The following is a 19,577-nucleotide window of genomic DNA, read 5'->3' as shown; positions in this document are numbered from 1 at the left end:
TCATCTGGAATGCCTGTGAGCTGTCACTATAGAAAATGAATCATGGATGAATGATAAGAAGTAGTGAATTCCAAATTATAACTACTGGAGTTATTGTATTGACTAAACTCTGAAATATTGGATTCTTCACCACGCCAAATGAATAACAAGTCATCTATATACCTGCTGCACCAAATAACGCACTCAGAAGATGGATTGTGTACTGTCTATAGACATTGTCCTTTCCAAAACAACGTGACCACATTGGCTAAAGACCGAGAGACGTTTGTGCCCATTGAGACTCCTTTCACGCTGTAAAGGACTTTTTTGTACTTCATCAAATATATTATGTGTGATAACAAGATGAGTTTACTGAATAATATATTGTGGATAATTGAAGTATGACCTGGCTTTGCCATAAAGGGCTGGATGTTGTAAAACCTGAAACATACATGTCAGTGCACTCGACTTTCTAATCAGAATAATTCTCAGTTTTATAATAATAACCAATATTAATTGTAAATCCCAAAACATAATATACATTATTGACAGCACCTTATCTGATAACCATAATATTGGATGTGTTCTGTGTAAACAAAGAGTCCGTATAACTGAGCACCTTATCACTTCCAATATTAATAGTGCCGACAGACGGATCGCTCCTGCCGGTAAACGCTTCATCTCTCGCCACCAGCGTCTTCTATTCAGGCACTCGGACTCTAACTGGTCGGCAGACCCAGGCATGGAGGGGACACGAGGGGATGGCTGGGAGGAAGAGAAACCTTCTGGATCTTCAATCTCGGATCTTGGTTTCCTGATGGATCAATAACCCGCTCCTAGAACTCAGGTTTACTTACTACTTATGTTTGTTTTTTGTTTGTTTTTCCCGTTTCACTTTCTTACTTTGTTCTTATTTTCTTACTTTTTAAAATTGCACTTTAAGTAGTATATGATGTGGTCCGTCCATCGGGATAATAGGGCGGGGGGGAAACTGCTCACATGACGCCCGGACAGGACGGCGGTAGTAACGGGGCACATTCTCCCCGTCTTTCTGCTTCGTGCAGCATGGAATAGAGCTTTACATGAGCGGATTAGATTGTTCGTGTTACCCAGAAGCTGGACCGCCGGCCCCTTATCACAGTGTGCTGGTCAGAGTGTGGCCTGGGCACAGGGGGCTTCTGTCCGTCCATGCTGAGCATGGTGTGTAGGGGCGACAAGCCCCCCACAGGACACCATACAGGGGATGGTATGGGGGCACACAGTGGGAGGGCACATAGGGGACGCTGTGGGGAGGGCACGCCGTAGGTCCAGTGATACAGCCTGTGTGCAAGTGCAGGAGCCGAATGTGAAGAGACAAGACCACTCACCCCGAGGTTTGGGGGGTCCCTAGGACTATAAATGGGACATACAAGACAAGAATGGCAGAATACCTCCGCTGCTGTCCGGTCAGAGAAACATGTCTGCACACACTGATTACACAGTGACCGCACTGCCCCAATCCTGCCCCATGCACTCACCAATAGTGTCTCCTACGCCCGAGAAGAAGAGATGGCCGCCGGCATGTCACTTCTCCATGGTTACTGGGCCCCTGGCCTGTGACTGTGGGCGCGGATCCCCCTAAACACTGCGGGACCCTTATACCATTAATCCAGCCCTGGAGCGTCACCGCGGAGGAAGCCGGGAAAATAGAAGCCTGACGCGCGTTGCTAAGAGACGCATTAAACAGCAGACTCCAAGGAGCCCCTCCCCTACGTGCTAACGGTGACGGCCTGCGTGTCACGCCTCGTTATGGCTCTGTAGCCACGCCCTCAGGGAAGGGACTGGGGTCTTATGTCTTGTGAATACCCCTATTTCCCTCTGGCCCCGGTGCTGCTCCCCTCAGCACCAGTCTATAAGGCGAGGGTTAGTGAATCATGGCGGTATTCCCAGCAGCTCCGGTGCCGCTTCCATAGCAGCTCCATGTGGTCACTTCCGGGTGTGTGAAGCCCGGGGTGGAGCTGCCGGCCTTCCCTGTCATGGCGGCTCTCACAGCTCGGAGAGAAACCCATTGATGCTCCCGCGTATGACAGAACCGAGCAGTGTGTGCAGATAACGACTGCAGCAGGGAGCCCGGACACGGCGGCCATAGCGGGTGCTGAGCGAGTAAGTGACGGGTGCGTGTGATCACCGCGGGCATATGGGCAGTGAGGCTGGTACTGGGCTCATATCACCGCCAGACGGGGCATATGGGCTCCTAGTATCACCGCCAGACCGGGCATATGGGCAGTGGGCTCCTAGTATCACCGCCAGACCGGGCATATGGGCAGGGGGCTCCTAGTATCACCGCCAGACCGGGCATATGGGCAGTGAGGCTGGTACTGGGCTCATATCACCGCCAGACGGGGCATATGGGCTCCTAGTATCACCGCCAGACCGGGCATATGGGCAGTGGGCTCCTAGTATCACCGCCAGACCGGGCATATGGGCAGGGGGCTCCTAGTATCACCGCCAGACCGGGCATATGGGCAGTGAGGCTGGTACTGGGCTCATATCACCGCCTGACCGGGCATATGGGCTCCTAGTATCACCGCCAGACCAGGCATATGGGCAGGGGGCTCCTAATATCACCGCCAGACCGGGCATATGGGCGGTGGGCTCCTAGTATCACCGCCAGACCGGGCATATGGGCAGTGGGCTCCTAATATCACCGCCAGACCGGGCATATGGGCAGTGAGGCTGGTACTGGGCTCATATCACCGCCTGACCGGGCATATGGGCTCCTAGTATCACCGCCAGACCAGGCATATGGGCAGTGGGCTCCTAATATCACCGCCAGACCGGGCATATGGGCGGTGGGCTCCTAGTATCACCGCCAGACCGGGCATATGGGCGGTGGGCTCCTAGTATCACCGCCAGACCGGGCATATGGGCGGTGGGCTCCTAGTATCACCGCCAGACCGGGCATATGGGCGGTGGGCTCCTAGTATCACAGCCAGACCGGGCATATGGGCAGGGGGCTCCTAGTATCACCGCCAGACCGGGCATATGGGCAGGGGGCTCCTAGTATCACCGCCAGACCGGGCATATGGGCTCCTAGTATCACCGCCAGACCGGGCATATGGGCAGTGGGCTCCTAATATCACCGCCAGACCGGGCATATGGGCGGTGGGCTCCTAGTATCACCGCCAGACCGGGCATATGGGCGGTGGGCTCCTAGTATCACCGCCAGACCGGACATATGTGCTCCTAGTATCACCGCCAGACCGGGCATATGGGCAGTGGGCTCCTAGTATCACCGCCAGACGGGGCATATGGGCGGTGGGCTCCTAGTATCACCGCCAGACCGGGCATATGGGCAGGGGGCTCCTAGTATCACCGCCAGACCGGGCATATGGGCTCCTAGTATCACCGCCAGACCGGGCATATGGGCAGTGGGCTCCTAATATCACCGCCAGACCGGGCATATGGGCGGTGGGCTCCTAGTATCACCGCCAGACCGGGCATATGGGCGGTGGGCTCCTAGTATCACCGCCAGACCGGACATATGTGCTCCTAGTATCACCGCCAGACCGGGCATATGGGCAGTGGGCTCCTAGTATCACCGCCAGACGGGGCATATGGGCGGTGGGCTCCTAGTATCACCGCCAGACCGGGCATATGGGCAGGGGGCTCCTAGTATCACCGCCAGACCGGGCATATGGGCAGTGGGCTCCTAGTATCACCGCCAGACCGGGCATATGGGCAGTGGGCTCCTAGTATCACCGCCAGACCGGGCATATGGGCAGTGAGGCTGGTACTGGGCTCATATCACCGCCTGACCGGGCATATGGGCTCCTAGTATCACCGCCAGACCAGGCATATGGGCAGGGGGCTCCTAATATCACCGCCAGACCGGGCATATGGGCGGTGGGCTCCTAGTATCACCGCCAGACCGGGCATATGGGCAGTGGGCTCCTAATATCACCGCCAGACCGGGCATATGGGCAGTGAGGCTGGTACTGGGCTCATATCACCGCCTGACCGGGCATATGGGCTCCTAGTATCACCGCCAGACCAGGCATATGGGCAGTGGGCTCCTAATATCACCGCCAGACCGGGCATATGGGCGGTGGGCTCCTAGTATCACCGCCAGACCGGGCATATGGGCGGTGGGCTCCTAGTATCACCGCCAGACCGGGCATATGGGCGGTGGGCTCCTAGTATCACAGCCAGACCGGGCATATGGGCAGGGGGCTCCTAGTATCACCGCCAGACCGGGCATATGGGCAGGGGGCTCCTAGTATCACCGCCAGACCGGGCATATGGGCTCCTAGTATCACCGCCAGACCGGGCATATGGGCAGTGGGCTCCTAATATCACCGCCAGACCGGGCATATGGGCGGTGGGCTCCTAGTATCACCGCCAGACCGGGCATATGGGCGGTGGGCTCCTAGTATCACCGCCAGACCGGGCATATGGGCGGTGGGCTCCTAGTATCACAGCCAGACCGGGCATATGGGCAGGGGGCTCCTAGTATCACAGCCAGACCGGGCATATGGGCAGGGGGCTCCTAGTATCACCGCCAGACCGGGCATATGGGCAGGGGGCTCCTAGTATCCCCACCAGACCAGGCATATGGGCAGGGGGCTCCTAGTATCACAGCCAGACCGGGCATATGGGCAGGGGGCTCCTAGTATCGCCACCAGACCAGGCATATGGGCAGGGGGCTCCTAGTATCACAGCCAGACCGGGCATATGGGCAGTGGGCTCCTAGTATCACTTCCAGACCGGGCATATGTGCTCCTAGTATCACCGCCAGACCGGGCATATGTGCTCCTAGTATCACCGCCAGACCGGGCATATGTGCTCCTAGTATCACCGCCAGACCGGGCATATGTGCTCCTAGTATCACCGCCAGACCGGGCATATGTGCTCCTAGTATCACCGCCAGACCGGGCATAAGGGCTCCTAGTATCACCGCCAGACCGGGCATAAGGGCTCCTAGTATCACCGCCAGACCGGGCATATGGGCAGTGGGCTCCTAGTATCACCGCCAGACCGGGCATATGGGCGGTGGGCTCCTAGTATCACCGCCAGACCGGGCATATGTGCTCCTAGTATCACCGCCAGACCGGGCATATGGGCAGTGGGCTCCTAGTATCACCGCCAGATGGGGCATATGGGCAGTGGGCTCCTAGTATCACCGCCAGACCGGGCATATGGGCAGGGGGCTCCTAGTATCACCGCCAGACCGGGCATATGGGCAGGGGGCTCTTAGTATCACAGCCAGACTGGGCATATGGTCAGGGGGCTCCTAGTATCACCGGGCATATGGGCAGGGGGCTCCTAGTATCACAGCCAGACCGGGTATATGGGCAGGGGGCTCCTAGTATCACCGCCAGACCAGGCATATGGGCAGGGGGCTCTTAGTATCACAGCCAGACTGGGCATATGGGCAGGGGGCTCCTAGTATCACCGCCAGACCGGGCATATGGGCAGGGGGCTCTTAGTATCACAGCCAGACTGGGCATATGGGCAGGGGGCTCCTAGTATCACCGGGCATATGGGCAGGGGGCTCCTAGTATCACAGCCAGACCGGGCATATGGGCAGTGGGCTCCTAGTATCACCGCCAGACCAGGCATATGTGCAGTGGGGTTGGCGCTAGGCTCATATTATCACAGCCAGACCGGTGATAAAAACTTGGCCTTATTCAGACTCATACTTCATGTACTTTCAGTAATCATCTCTACACACAGCTGATAACAATGAATCCACTAATTAAAATAGGTGACGTCACAGCTCCCCCTCCCTTCACAGTGACTTTCGCACCTGCTCATTAGACTATTCAATACAAAAGATAGGGTTGGGATCTGACCATTGTGGCTATATACATGTGTTGTTTCCTGAAACAGAACATTTTTCTAAAAAAAGCTTCTGTGGCCAGTATGAAATTGCAAGATCACTATTTTCATACAGATTATGGTGATAAGTAAGGAAACAAATTACCACAAATTAAAATGTGTGTTACTCAAAATCCTCTATTAAACAATAGGTCATCTTTTATATTGACCCCTTAATAACCAGCAGTATTTCATTTTTTCTCTTCGCCACGACATCACCCACTTGAGAGAGGGGATCCGCCCCTAAGAACAGGAAACCCTATGGAGAGATAAAAGGGGCGGTCCCCCTCCCTCCCACTGTTGGTTTCCTGTTCCTAAGGGAACTCATGGAGAGAGGAGGATGCCTAGCCTGGATGCCGCTTGCGCAGTTTACCTTGAGGGCGGCAAGGGCTCCAGAGCTGGAAGCAGAGTCAGGGGTCCTTTCGTCAGCTCCCCCCTCTGCTGGCAGGCGCAGTGAGGCCAGGCCGGGGGAATCGCCTGGCTCACGGAGGTTCATCATCTTCACGTGGCCTGCGGGGAGCAAAGCGCTCACAGGTAAGGCTACTTTAACATTAGCGTCGTTCGACGCACGTCGCAATGCGTCGTCATGTAGAAAAGACGCATCCTGCAAAGTTGCCCATAGGATGTGTTTTTTTTCTCCATAGACTTTCATTAGCGACGGAGTGCCACACGTCGCAACCGTCGTGCGATTGTTGCGTCGTGTTTTGGCGGACCGTCGGCACAAAAAAACGTTACATGTAACTTTTTTGTGCGTCGTGTCCGCCATTTTCGTCCGCGCATGCGCGGACGAAACTCCGCCCCCTCCTCCTCGGACATTACAATGGGGCAGCGGATGCGTTGAAAAACTGTATCCGCTGCCCCCGTTGTGCTACTTAACACACTGTCCGTCAGGCCGACGGTTTGCGACGGCCCGTACCGATGGACTAGTGTGAAAGTAGCCTAAGGCCTCTTTCACACTTCCGTCTTTCAGCTCCCGTCACAATCCATCGATTTTTTTTTTTTTTTTTTTTTTTTTTTTTTTTTTTTTTTTTTTTTTTTTTTTTTGAGAATGCAGAATCCTGCAAAAAAAATTTGCAGGATCCTGCATTTTCTCATAGACTTGTATTAGCAACGGATTGTGACGGATGGCAATCTGTTTCATCCGTCGTGCACTGGATCCTGCGTAAAAAAACGGTCCGTCGGGCAGAGAAAACGTTCAGAGGAACGTTTTTTCTGCACGTCGGAAAATCGGTCAGCAACGCATCCTGCGCTGTCCGTCACTGGCTACAATGGAAGCCTATGGGCGCAGGATGCATCGCTGACTGTGAAAAGCAGGAATCCAGCGACAGGTCCTGTCTTTTCAAACTGGGCATGCGTGGAAGAATTTCACATCAGGGAAATTCTCTCTCGCTCTCTCTCTTTTTACTTTTGATGCGGCCTATGCAGCATCAATAGTAACAAGATACAGTACAGACCAAAAGTTTGGACACACCTTCTCATTTAAAGATTTTTTCCCTTCCCCCATGAAGGCACACCTGAGAGAGGGGATCCGCCCAGCCAGGACAGGAAACCCTACTGAAAATAAAAGGGCGGTACCTCTGTCGCTTCAGTTGGGTTTCCTGTCCTGACAGGGACCCTCGTGCTGAACACGGCAGTGATTCCACTTACCCAGGTCCCGTCCCGGCATGGAAGAACAGGCGGCGCCTGTGCGTCGGTGCTCGGGAGTCTGGAAGCGCCGTCCGCAGGTCCCCCGGGTCTCTGCGTCCAAGCGGGCGTTGGTGCAACACGGTCGGATATCCCAGCTCCTTCCGTGGCTGCCACGCGCCCTCCTCCCTCTGCCGACATCCAGGTGCGGTGGCCGCTTCCGGGTCGCCCGTCTGACGTCACGCGCAAGGCACGCTGGGAATGGGCGTGCCAGCGTGATGTCGGGGGCGGGCTCCGGATCCAAGATGGCGGCGCCCGTGAAGTAACGCCGGCCGGTGGAAAAGGACTCCGGCGGCGCGGCAGAGGAGAGGAGGGGCCACTATTGGGCACCGGAGGAGGCGGGGAGTGCAGTGGTCCCCAATAAATGGGTGCCTGACCACAGAAGACGCGCTCATGTCCAAAAGCTTCAGCATGGAAGTGGGACAACCGGAGCAGCAGCCGCTGCCATCGCAGCAGCAGCAGTGTCAGGAGCTCTCGCCAGATGCCTTGCCGAGCCACCAGCACAGGAGCAGTTGCTCAAGTGGTAGGAGCAGCAGCCGTCCTGTCCGGCAAGACTCTTCAGCATCCAGAAGGGACACTGCCCGTGCATCTGTCCAGCCTCCAAAACCGGTACCCTTGACTGTCGGCGGTGGTGAGTGATCTTCGTGAATGTCACCCTTATGGTAACAGGGTCCATTTTTTCTGTTTGATCACTAGGGGCCGAGGAAATCTAGCGGCAAAACAAAGAACCGCGAATGTGCCCTTTGTAAAGCCCCGCTTGCAGTTCAGTGGCAGAAGGACCTCTGCTCTGACTGCATTCAAAAAACCATACAAGATGAGACTCCTAATTTCCCCACTAGCCTCAAAGCCATAATACAGGCAGAAATAAAAAAACTCCTTAAAACTGGCCCTTAAAAAATCAGGGAGGAAAAGCCGTAAAGTGTCTACAGATTCGGAGGCCTCTCAGAAACAGGAGAGTAAAAAATCATCCCGTTCTCCCTCTACCTCCTCCGCCTCTATTCAGTCCTCAGATTCCTCCTCAGATAGTGATACAGGGGGTCGCCCGTGTTTCCCAACTGAGGACGTAGAAAAGTTAGTCAAAGCAGTCAGAACTGCAATGGGTCTTAAAGAGGAAAAGACACCTAGGTCACTTGAGGATGTCATGTTTGGCGGTTTAGAGGAAAAAAAGAAAACTGACATTTCCGGTCAATGCAAAAATTAAAGCATTGATCGAAAAAGAATGGGAAAAAAACCCTAAAAAATGGGTACCTTACCTTCTACATCAAAAAGAAGATATCCTTTTGAAGAAAAAGACTCCGAATCCTGGGAGAAAATCCCTAAGATTGATGGTGCGGTAGCCAAATCTTTGAAAAAATCATCCCTTCCTTTAGAAGATTCAGGGGTCCTAAAAGATCCACTGGACAAAAAAGCAGACGGGTTTTTGAGGCACATCTGGGAAGCAGCGGCAGGGGGCTTGAAACAGCTGGGACATGTACAGCTCGCGCCTTTATGGTCTGGTTACAACAGATAGAAGACCAGCTAAGGGATAAAGTCCCTAGGAATGACATTCTTGCAAATATATCCCTAGTTCAAGGGGCAGCAGCATTTCTGGCGGATTCCTCTGTGGACTCCGCGAGATTAACAGCTAGAGCAGCGGGCCTGTCCAATGCGGCCAGAAGAGCCCTATGGCTTAAAGGTTGTCCGGGAGATTTGCCATCTAAACATAGGCTATTCTCCATCCCATACAACGGTCAACTCCTCTTTGGGAAAAAGTTAGAGGAGATCTTGGAACAGGCAGGAGACAAAAAGAAAGCCTTTCCAACCTTCCCGAAAGATCCTAAAAAAACCTTTTATCGGAGGAGATTTAACAGAGGCCGACCTCCAGGAGATAGAAGAAATTGGGACTTCAAAGATAAAAGGAAATCGGGCTATATGTTCAAAGGGCCCTCTACATCAGCCAAAAAGTCCCCCCAATGACATTACATCAGAGGTTGGAGGAAGGCTCTCCCTCTTCTATCCAGCCTGGATAAACATCTCCCCGAGCATCTGGGTTTTAAATATCATAAAAGAAGGCCTAAAAATAAAATTTATCCGTCCACCCGGGCACAATTTCGTAATAACTCCCCGGAGGAAAGCCCGGCAGGAACAATTAGCTCTAGAAACGGAAGTCCTCAGGCTGATTAAAAAAAATGTCTTGCAAGAAGTCCCGGTTCAGGAGTTAGGAAGGGGGTTTTCCTCCCCCTCTTTCTAATACAAAAACCCGATGGCTCTTGGAGGACCATAATCAACCTAAGAAAACTCAACCTTTCAATAGACAACCACTCCTTCAAGATGGAGTCCATCAATGCAACCACAAAACTTCTGTTTCCTCACTGCTTCATGGCAGTAATAGACTTTAAAAGAGGCATATTACCATATTCCAATACATCGCAAATACTGGAGATACTTGAGAGTGGCACTCTACATACAAAACCAAGTGAAACATTACCAATACACAGCCCTTCCATTCGGCCTATCTACAGCTCCCAGGGTCTTCACCAAGGTGATGGCAGAGGTAATGTCATATCTCCGTTCCCGGAATATCGTAATTGTCCCATACTTGGACGATTTTCTTGTGATAGGGAAGACAGAGGCCAATTGCTCCCATCAGATAACGGTAGTGATATCAACTCTAATAGAGCTCGGTTGGTTAATTAATGTCCCCAAATCGAAGTTAGTTCCAGTAAAGGTGCAGTCCTTCCTGGATTTGATACTAGATTCGGAACGTCAGCTCTGCCTCCTCCTGGAGAACAAAGTAGCCAAAATAATCAACTTGACCACTGCAGTGATACATCAACCAGCGATGACCCTAAGGAAAGCGATGTCCCTACTAGGCTCATTAACGTCCTGCATTCCGGTGGTAAGGATGGACACAATTCCACCTGAGACAACTGCAGTGGGAAGTTCTGTCAGCTCAGAGACTGTTAAGAGGGCATTTGGAAGGAAATCTGTCTTCCCCAGGATGTAAGAAATTCCTTAATTTGGTGGACCGTAGAGGAACATCTCACTATGGGAGTCCAATGGAAGAAACCGGTCGAGGACATCATCACGACTGACGCAAGCAGCATAGGTTGGGGAGCTCACTTAAGATCCCATTCAATTCAAGGAACTTGGTCCCCCCCAAGAAAAGAGCTATGGCTCGAATGTAAAAGAACTATGGGCAGTAGTAAAGTCCTTGAAACCTTTTCTTCCCCTGCTCCAGGGCCGCCATGCTCGAGTCATGACGGACAATCGAGCAGTAGTGGCCTATATCAATCACCAGGGGGGGACAAGGTCTTGGAACCTCATGGAGGTGTCAAACTTACTATTTCATTGGGCAGAACAACACCTGTCTTCCCTAACAGCACTACACATAAGAGGTGTTGGAAACTCACAGGCAGACTTTCTGAGTCGCAGAACTCTGAGACAAGGGGAATGATCACTGAATCCCGAGGTGTTCCAGCGAATAATACAGGCCTGGGGTACACCAGAGATAGACTTGTTTGCCACCTCACACAACAAAAAAGTGAGAATTTTGCTCACTGAACCCAAAGGAACATCCTTTCGCAGTAGATGCCCTACTAATACCATGGAAATTCTCTCTGGCTTACTCATTTCCCCCGATTGTGATGATTCCAACTGTTGTCTGGAAAATCAGAGCAGACCGAGCAAAAATAATACTCATAGCTCCATTCTGGCCAAGAAGACCATGGTTCTCCCTTCTAAGGCAGATGTCATTAACAGACCCATGGATTCTGCCAGATGTGCCGGACTTGTTAACCCAGGGGCCAGTGACCCACTCTCAGGTGAAGGGCTTCCATCTGGCAGCCTGGTGCTACTGAGTCGCCAAGGATTCTCTCCAGGGTTAGTCTCCACCCTGTTAAAAAGCAGAAAGCCTATAACATCTAGAATCTACGGTAGGACCTGGAAGAAATTTTTAGACTTCTTAGGTGAACCGTTAGGGGATGTTGCTCCAGTGGGTCCCATCCTAGAATTTCTACAAGCAGGCTTGCAACTAGGATTAGCAACTAGCACCCTTAAGGTTCAAGTTTCAGCCTTAGGGGCCCTATATAATTGCAACCTAGCATCTAATAGATGGGTTTCACGATTTATAAAATCCTGTGGCAGGTCTAGACCAGTTATTATCCCCAAAATCCCTCCTTGGGATCTAAATCTAGTTTTGGAGGCTTTAACCAAAGATCCTTTTGAGCCTTTGCAGGAGTTATCACCTAAATTACTCACCCTGAAAACAGTCCTACTAGTAGCCCTAACATTGGCCCGTAGGGTAGGTGATTTACAAGCTCTATCAATATGCCCTCCTTACACTCAGGTTTTTGATGACAGGATAATCTTAAGACCAGATCCAGCGTATCTCCCCAAAGTAGTCCAAAAATTTCATAGGAGTCAGGAGATTACATTACCATCATTTTGTAAAAATCCGGGGGAACAAAAGTTCCATATGCTAGATGTAAGGAGATCCATGTTACAATATATAACCATGACTAGTCAGTGGAGGAAAGATCAAACCCTATTTGTAGCCTTTCAAGGTAGTAAAAAGGGATGTGGGGTAGCTAAAAGTACCATTGCTAGATGTATCAGGGAGGCCATTAGTCTGTCCTATTCTGCAAGTGGCACTCCGGTTCCTGACGGCATCAAGGCTCACTCCACCAGAGCTGTGGCTACCTACTGGGCAGAGAAGGCTGAGGTATCGATTGACCAAATTTGCAAGGCCGCTACCTGGTCCTCACCCTCAACTTTTTTCAAACACTACTGGCTAGACCTTTCCTCCTCTGCTGACCTAACCTTTGGTAGAAGGGTACTCCAAGCGTTGGTCCCTCCCTAAGGGTTTTTCTTTCTACAAAAGTCTCTCAGGTGTGCCGTCATGGGGGAAGGGAAAACACCAAGGTTACTTACTGGTAGCCGGTTTTTCCGGAACCCATGACGGCACCCGTATATTCCCCCCCCTTTATCACCCCTTCGGTGTGCACTATTGTTTTGGGTGTTGGATTGCCATGTGTACTAACCAGGGGGGGGGGCCTCTCATGCTCTAAAAATCAACTGAAGCGACAGAGAGGTACCGCCCTTTTATTTTCAGTAGGGTTTCCTGTCCTGGCTGGGCGGATCCCCTCTCTCAGGTGTGCCGTCATGGGTTCCGGAAAAACCGGCTACCAGTAAGTAACCTTGGTGTTTCTGTATTTTCATGACTATGAAAATTGTACATTCACACTGAAGGCATCAAAATATGAATTAACACATATGGAATTATATACTTAACAAAAAAGTGTGTAGCAACTGAAAATATGTCTTATATTCTAGGTTCTTCAAAGTAGCCGCCTTTTGCTTTGATGACTGCTTTGCACACTCTTGGCATTCTCTTGATGAGCTTCAAGAGGTAGTCACCGGGAATGGTCTTCCAACAATTTTGAAGGAGTTGTCCCTTTTTCCTTCACTCTGCGGTACAGCTCACCCCAAACCATCTCGATTGGGTTCAGGTCTGGTGACTGTGGAGGCCAGGTCATCTGGCGTAGCACCCCATCACTCTCCTTCGTGGTCAAATAGCCCTTATACAGCCTGGAGGTGTGTTTGGGGTCATTGTCCTGTTTAATAATAAGTGATGGTCCAACTAAAACTACGTTCACATTTGCGGTCGGCGCCGCAGCGTCGGGCGCCACAGCGTCGCCGCATGCGTCATGCTCCCCTATATTTAACATGGGGGCGTATGGACATGCGTCGCACTTGCGTTTTGCGCCGCATGCGTCCCTGCGGCGCCCGCGTCCGGGCGCAGAGGACGCAGCAAGTTGCATTTTTGCTGCGTCCAAAATCAATGAAAAAAAGGACGCATGCGGCGCAAAACGCAGCGTTGTGCATGCGTTTTGCTGCGTTTTTGTTTGCGTTGTGCGTTGCGGCGCCGACGCTGCGGCGCACAACGCAAATGTGAACGTAGCCTAAACGCAAACCGGATAGAATAGCATACTGCTGCAAGATGCTGTGGTAGCCATGCTGGTTCAGTATGCCTTCAATTTTGAATAAATCCCCAACAGTATCACTAGCAAAGCACTTTCACACCATCACACCTCCTCCACCATGCTTCACTGTGGGAACCAGGCATGTAGAGTCCATCCGTTCACCTTTTCTGCAAAGATAAATATGACACATAGACATGGTAATACAATCATCAAAAATAAATCACTAGATACCAAATCATATACCATGCCAACATTAATAGGACAATTGAGCCTATCATCAATTACTATATAGCAGACAAAAAAGGATGATCAAAAGGCCAAAATATGAAAAATTACCAAACTTTATTCAATAATACACATAAAAGCATATGATCATGGTGTAAAATACAGGGAAAGCACACCTACCCAAAAGAAACCATCATACATAGTACGCGCACCCACAGGATACATGTGACAACATACAGTGGTATATTGGGACAATACAGGTATACACACTGCCAAATGGCACTAATATACGTCCATAATGACGTCAAACCTGGTCATAGCCCACAGGGAACCTCACTACCTCATGTAGGATATATATATCCGTACAACAGACCTCCTATCCATTAAGTCTTGTAGTCAAGCGTGTTCCCCACACCCCCATAGTTATAATACACACGGCTAAATAGCTCAAAACATGCCTAAACACACATAATTACCTGCTCCAAATGGTGGGGGAATTGTTGTCAATCCTGCGGTAGCGCGTCCGCCCCGACGCGCGTTTCGGTCACCTTTCTCAAGGGGCCGCACATACACACATCCCTGGTCTTCCTGTTAAATAGTCACCGGCCGCCGCGTGGATACCGTGCGGCCGGATGTGACATACACGCCCCCGGATGTGACGCGTACTGTTGCCCAGTCAACGAGCGACGCCGGCCAGCGTCGGCGTCACATGAGGGGCGGGACGGACCCGGCACTCATGTAGAGACGCCGAAAGCAGGCAAGCGTAGCGGCGAATGGACACAGCACGCGTCAGGGGGAGGACTTGGGATAAGCAACATGCCACACATCCAATTACCCTACCTTCACCAAACATGTGAAATTAATAATAACAACTGTGGTAGAACATAACACAATACTACACAACATAGATAATATCTGGAGATATTTATAGACAAATAGGACAATGCATAATAATCATAACAACACGAGTCCTCCAATAAGAACATCACGCCGCATAGGGTATACAATATAACTCCATTGTTGCATGTATAATCTGTCCGATGCGAATACTCCAGTGTGTATGTCCAATACTTGTGTTGCTCACCACTTCCGCATAGATCACCACAGTGTGCATGAGCGATCAAAACTGAAATATATAGAATAAAACATATTAAAATACCTTTAAAAATATGTAAAATATGGTATCAAATGGGTATCGGCGGTATCGTGGCTATAGGAAGCAGGCATAACTAATATTTTCATTGAGTCCAGATGGATGGACCGTGTCAAGGGTCCATATCCACCTGGACTCCAGCTGAGCCAACCTCCTAGTCATATCACCACCACGAATATTCATATCTAGCATGTCGATCCCCCTACACCTCAAGAGGTCCCCATTACAATCATGGTACTGTCTGAAATGACGTGGGATCGTTTTGAGTGCCGTGACATCCTCCGCACTAGCCGCCGCCGTAATACCTAACACGTGCTCACGGATCCTTATCTTTAATGGTCTGGTGGTCATACCCACATATATTTTCTGGCAGGGGCACACTGCATAATAGACCACATATCTACTATTACACGTGATCCGTTTTTTAATAGAGAACCTTCGTGACCCTGCCTGATTCTCAAAATGGTCAATTCGATCAATATTAATGCATGCTACACACCGGCCACATGGGAAACACCCATTCGGTACCCTGACCTGATCCAAAAACGTGCTCCCGGGTAGTCCGGTGTAGTGGCTGCGGACCAGATGATCCCTCAAATTTCTTGATCTTCTAGCTGCTATCGCTGCCTTTTCAGGTATAAATCTAGAGATCACTGGGTCCGCTTTCAAAATATGCCAAGATTTATTTAGTATTTCTCTCATACGACCAAATTGAGAATGGTAGTCCGTTACAAACCTAACTCGATCCTGATCCTCCCTATTTATCTGTTTAGGGCCATACAATAATACGTCCCTAGACGAATATTTAGCCCTATTATAGGCCTTCTTGATCATTCGGTTACTAAACCCACGTTCCTGTAGTCTCCGCTTAAGATCTTCAGCTTGTGTATAAAATTCTTCATTATTTGAGCACAGTCTACGTAAGCGAAGAAATTGTCCGGTGGGAACAGACTGGATCATGTGACCCGGATGGGAGGAAGTGGCATGCAACAGCATGTTCGTAGAGGTGGGCTTACGATATATACTTGTTTGCACCTCCCCCTTCACATCTTTAGAGAGTAGGACATCCAGAAATTCAATGGTTTTGGAATCGTATTTATACGTGATAAATATGTTCAACTGATTATCATTTAATGATGACATGAACTTCTTCAAGTCATCAGTAGACCCCTGCCAGATCAGCAAAATATCGTCGATGTACCGCGTCCACGAGAGGACACGGCACATCGGCGACGACTGATCCGGCAGGGAGAGGTCCCTCTCCCACAGCCCCAGGAACAGGTTGGCGTAAGCCGGAGCAAAGGACGCCCCCATGGCTGTTCCCTGGAGCTGAAGGAAGAAAGACCCCTTGAACACAAAAAAATTGTGTGTCAACGTAAATTTTAACAATTCAACCACCAATCTCTGGATGTCCATTGGAAGATTGGACATACTGAGGAAGACTTCCGTGGCATGGATCCCATCCACATGCCTAATGCTCGTATATAAGGATTCAACATCCCCAGTCACAAACACCATATCATCATTGAGCTGTAGGCCATCTACTCTCCTCAACAGTTCACCCGTATCTTTTAGAAATGATGGCAACCCCTCCACAATGGGTTGTAACTTGGAATCTATCCAACGATTTACGTGTTCGAGATAATTACCCCTTCCAGAAATAATTGGGCGTCCAGGGGGAGTCTGCGCATCCTTATGGATTTTCGGTAACAAATAAAGCGTAGGGATAGTTGGTTCGGGCACCACCAATGCAGTAGCCAATTCCTTGGTTATGGTACCCTGTTCCCTCGCTTGGTTTATAATCAAATGCAGCTGTGTAGTAAAGGAGGACAATGGGTTAAATGTTAGTTTTTTATAACATGTGGTATTATTTAGTTGGCGAAAGGCCTCCTTTTCATAGAGTACCTTTGGCCAAACCACCACATTGCCCCCCTTATCAGCTGGTTTGTATACCACATCCTCTAATCCCTGAAGGACGCGCAGACGCCCCCTTTCCTCCCCGGTAAGGTTGTCCTTATACACGTATCGTGGGATATTCATAAATTCCTTTGAAACAATTTGAACGAACAGATCTACGTTAGAGCATGAAGAAAAAGGAGGAAATTTCTTAGATTTTATACGTATCGATGTTGGTACTTTACCTCCTTCCGGAGTATTGTGCTCAATGGCTAATTCCTCCAATATACGTAACGCTACTTGTTCTTCTTCTGTTGGAAAACGTTGGGAGAGGTTGCCATCAAAGAAGTGTTTCTTAAAAACTAAAGAGCGGGCGAACAAATGCAAATCTTTTACAGCAGCAAATGCATCAAAACTAGCTGCTGGAGGGAAAGATACCGTAAGCCCTTTTCTAAGATATTTAAATCAATATCTGAGAAATTATGTTTACTCAGATTAATTACCTTATTTTTGTATCTGGTAGCCACCGGGGACCGATCACGACGTTTATATGGATGGAATATGTGATCCCTCTGATTCTGTCTGTTAAATCCTGATCTGGTGGCTATAGATGACCCAGACGCTTCAGATACATCGCTCGCTGATGACATGGATGTCAATGATGGGGTGCGGGCCACACGAGGGCCCTGTGTTTGGGATTTCCGCCATAAATAGACTGTCTGATTCTCATAGTCTTTACGATCTCTATTTAGTTTCTTAATTTGGGTGGTCTGAATATTTTTGACCACTGCCTCCAAAGTTTTATCCAACTGACTATGGAATGCATTTACTTTCTCCATTGTACCTAAAGATTTTAGTTCATCTTCCATTTTCCCAATATTAATATCCAATTGGGAGATTACATTGTGATTATGCTCACTTAAGAGCTGCATAAAAGTCTGTGAACATGCGTTGCACGCCTCCTCCCACCGGGAAACAAAACCCCCGTCCTCCACCGGAAATGTGGGAATCACCCTCACACGAAGGCCTCTGGGGATCATTTTTTTGGTAAGGTATTTGTCAAGGAATGTACGGTTCCACCATAACTTAGTCCTTTTGACCACCATCCGTTGTAATACCGTAGTTTGTTCCTCCCATTTCATATCACTGTCAACCTGACAGTTGGATCCATTACCCCCGAACACCTGGTCAATATGCGAAAGCCAATTCTTTTCTTTGGCTTGAAAGTCCATGTCATATGTATGACCTGTGCAGAACACAGTGAAATATATGCAAAGATAAATATGACACATAGACATGGTAATACAATCATCAAAAATAAATCACTAGATACCAAATCATATACCATACCAACATTAATAGGACAATAGAGCCTATCATCAATTACTATATAGCAGACAAAAAAGGATGATCAAAAGGCCAAAATATGAAAAATTACCAAACTTTATTCAATAATACACATAAAAGCATATGATCATGGTGTAAAATACAGGGAAAGCACACCTACCCAAAAGAAACAATCATACATAATACGCACACCCACAGGATACATGTGACAACATACAGTGGTATATTGGGACAATACAGGTATACACACTGCCAAATGGCACTAATATACGTCCATAATGACGTCAAACCTGGTCATAGCCCACAGGGAACCTCACTACCTCATGTAGGATATATATATCCGTACAACAGACCTCCTATCCATTAAGTCTTGTAGTCAAGCGTGTTCCCCACACCCCCATAGTTATAATACACACGGCTAAATAGCTCAAAACATGCCTAAACACACATAATTACCTGCTCCAAATGGTGGGGGAATTGTTGTCAATCCTGCGGTAGCGCGTCCGCCCCGACGCGCGTTTCGGTCACCTTTCTCAAGGGGCCGCACATACACACATCCCTGGTCTTCCTGTTAAATAGTCACCGGCCGCCGCGTGGATACCGTGCGGCCGGATGTGACATACACGCCCCCGGATGTGACGCGTACTGTTGCCCAGTCAACAATCCCCAACAGTATCACTAGCAAAGCACTTTCACACCATCACACCTCCTCTACCATGCTTCACTGTGGGAACCAGGCATGTAGAGTCCATCCGTTCACCTTTTCTGCGTCGCACAAAGACACGGTGGTTGGAACCAAAGATCTCAAATTTGGACTCATCAGACCAAAGCACAGATTTCCACTCGTCTAATGTCCATTCCTTGTGTTCTTTAGCCAAAAAAATTCTCTTCTGCTTGTTGCCTGTCCTTAGCAGTGGTTTCCTAGCAGCTATTATACCATGAAGGCCTGCTGCACAAAGTCTCCTCTTAACAGTTGTTGTAGAGATGTGTCTGCTGCTAGAACTCTGTGTGGCATTGACCTGGTCTCTAATCAGAGCTGCTGTTAACCTGCGATGAGGCTGGTGACTCGGATAAACTTATCCTCAGAAACAGAGGTGACTCTTGGTCTTCCTTTCCTGGGGAGGTCCTCATGTGAGCCAGTTTCTTTGTAGCGCTTGATGGTTTTTGCCACTGCATTTGGGGACACTTTCAAAGTTTTCCCAATTTTTCAGACTGACTGACCTTCATTTCTTAAAGTAATGATGGCCACTCGTTTTTCTTTACTTAGCTGCTTTTTTCTTGCCATAATACAAATTCTAACAGTCTATTCAGTAGGACTATCAGCTGTGTATCCACCAGACTTCTGCACAACACAACTGATGGTCCCAGCCCCTTTTATAAGGCAAGAAATCCCACTTATTAAACCTGACAGGGCACACCTGTGAAGTGAAAACGTGAAAAAAGCAAAAGGTGGCTACTTTGAAGAACCTGGA

The 19,577-nt window shown here is 49.5% G+C and overlaps 2 protein-coding genes across 3 annotated transcripts in view; one reads left to right on the top strand and one right to left on the bottom strand.

Moving 5' to 3' along the window:
- CEP290 (centrosomal protein 290) overlaps window positions 1-1,759 on the bottom strand; it is a 284,715-nt gene extending 282,956 nt beyond the window's left edge. Inside the window, exon 1 of the mRNA XM_077265451.1 lies at window positions 1,497-1,759. The gene's annotated coding sequence lies outside the window, so the exon portion shown is untranslated. The remainder of the gene's footprint in view (window positions 1-1,496) is intronic.
- A 141-nt stretch (window positions 1,760-1,900) lies between these two features.
- Window positions 1,901-19,577, top strand: part of TMTC3 (transmembrane O-mannosyltransferase targeting cadherins 3) — a 150,432-nt gene continuing 132,755 nt past the window's right edge. Inside the window, exon 1 of one of the 2 annotated variants that reach the window (XM_077265452.1) lies at window positions 1,901-2,121. The gene's annotated coding sequence lies outside the window, so the exon portion shown is untranslated. Of the gene's footprint in view, window positions 2,133-19,577 lie in introns of both variants that reach the window. The other variant, XM_077265453.1, reaches the window with a different exon arrangement.

The sequence above is a fragment of the Ranitomeya variabilis genome, chromosome 5 (assembly GCF_051348905.1).
Source record: "Ranitomeya variabilis isolate aRanVar5 chromosome 5, aRanVar5.hap1, whole genome shotgun sequence".
NCBI lineage: Eukaryota > Metazoa > Chordata > Amphibia > Anura > Dendrobatidae > Ranitomeya > Ranitomeya variabilis.
This window is presented reverse-complemented; position numbering and strand designations above follow the sequence as displayed.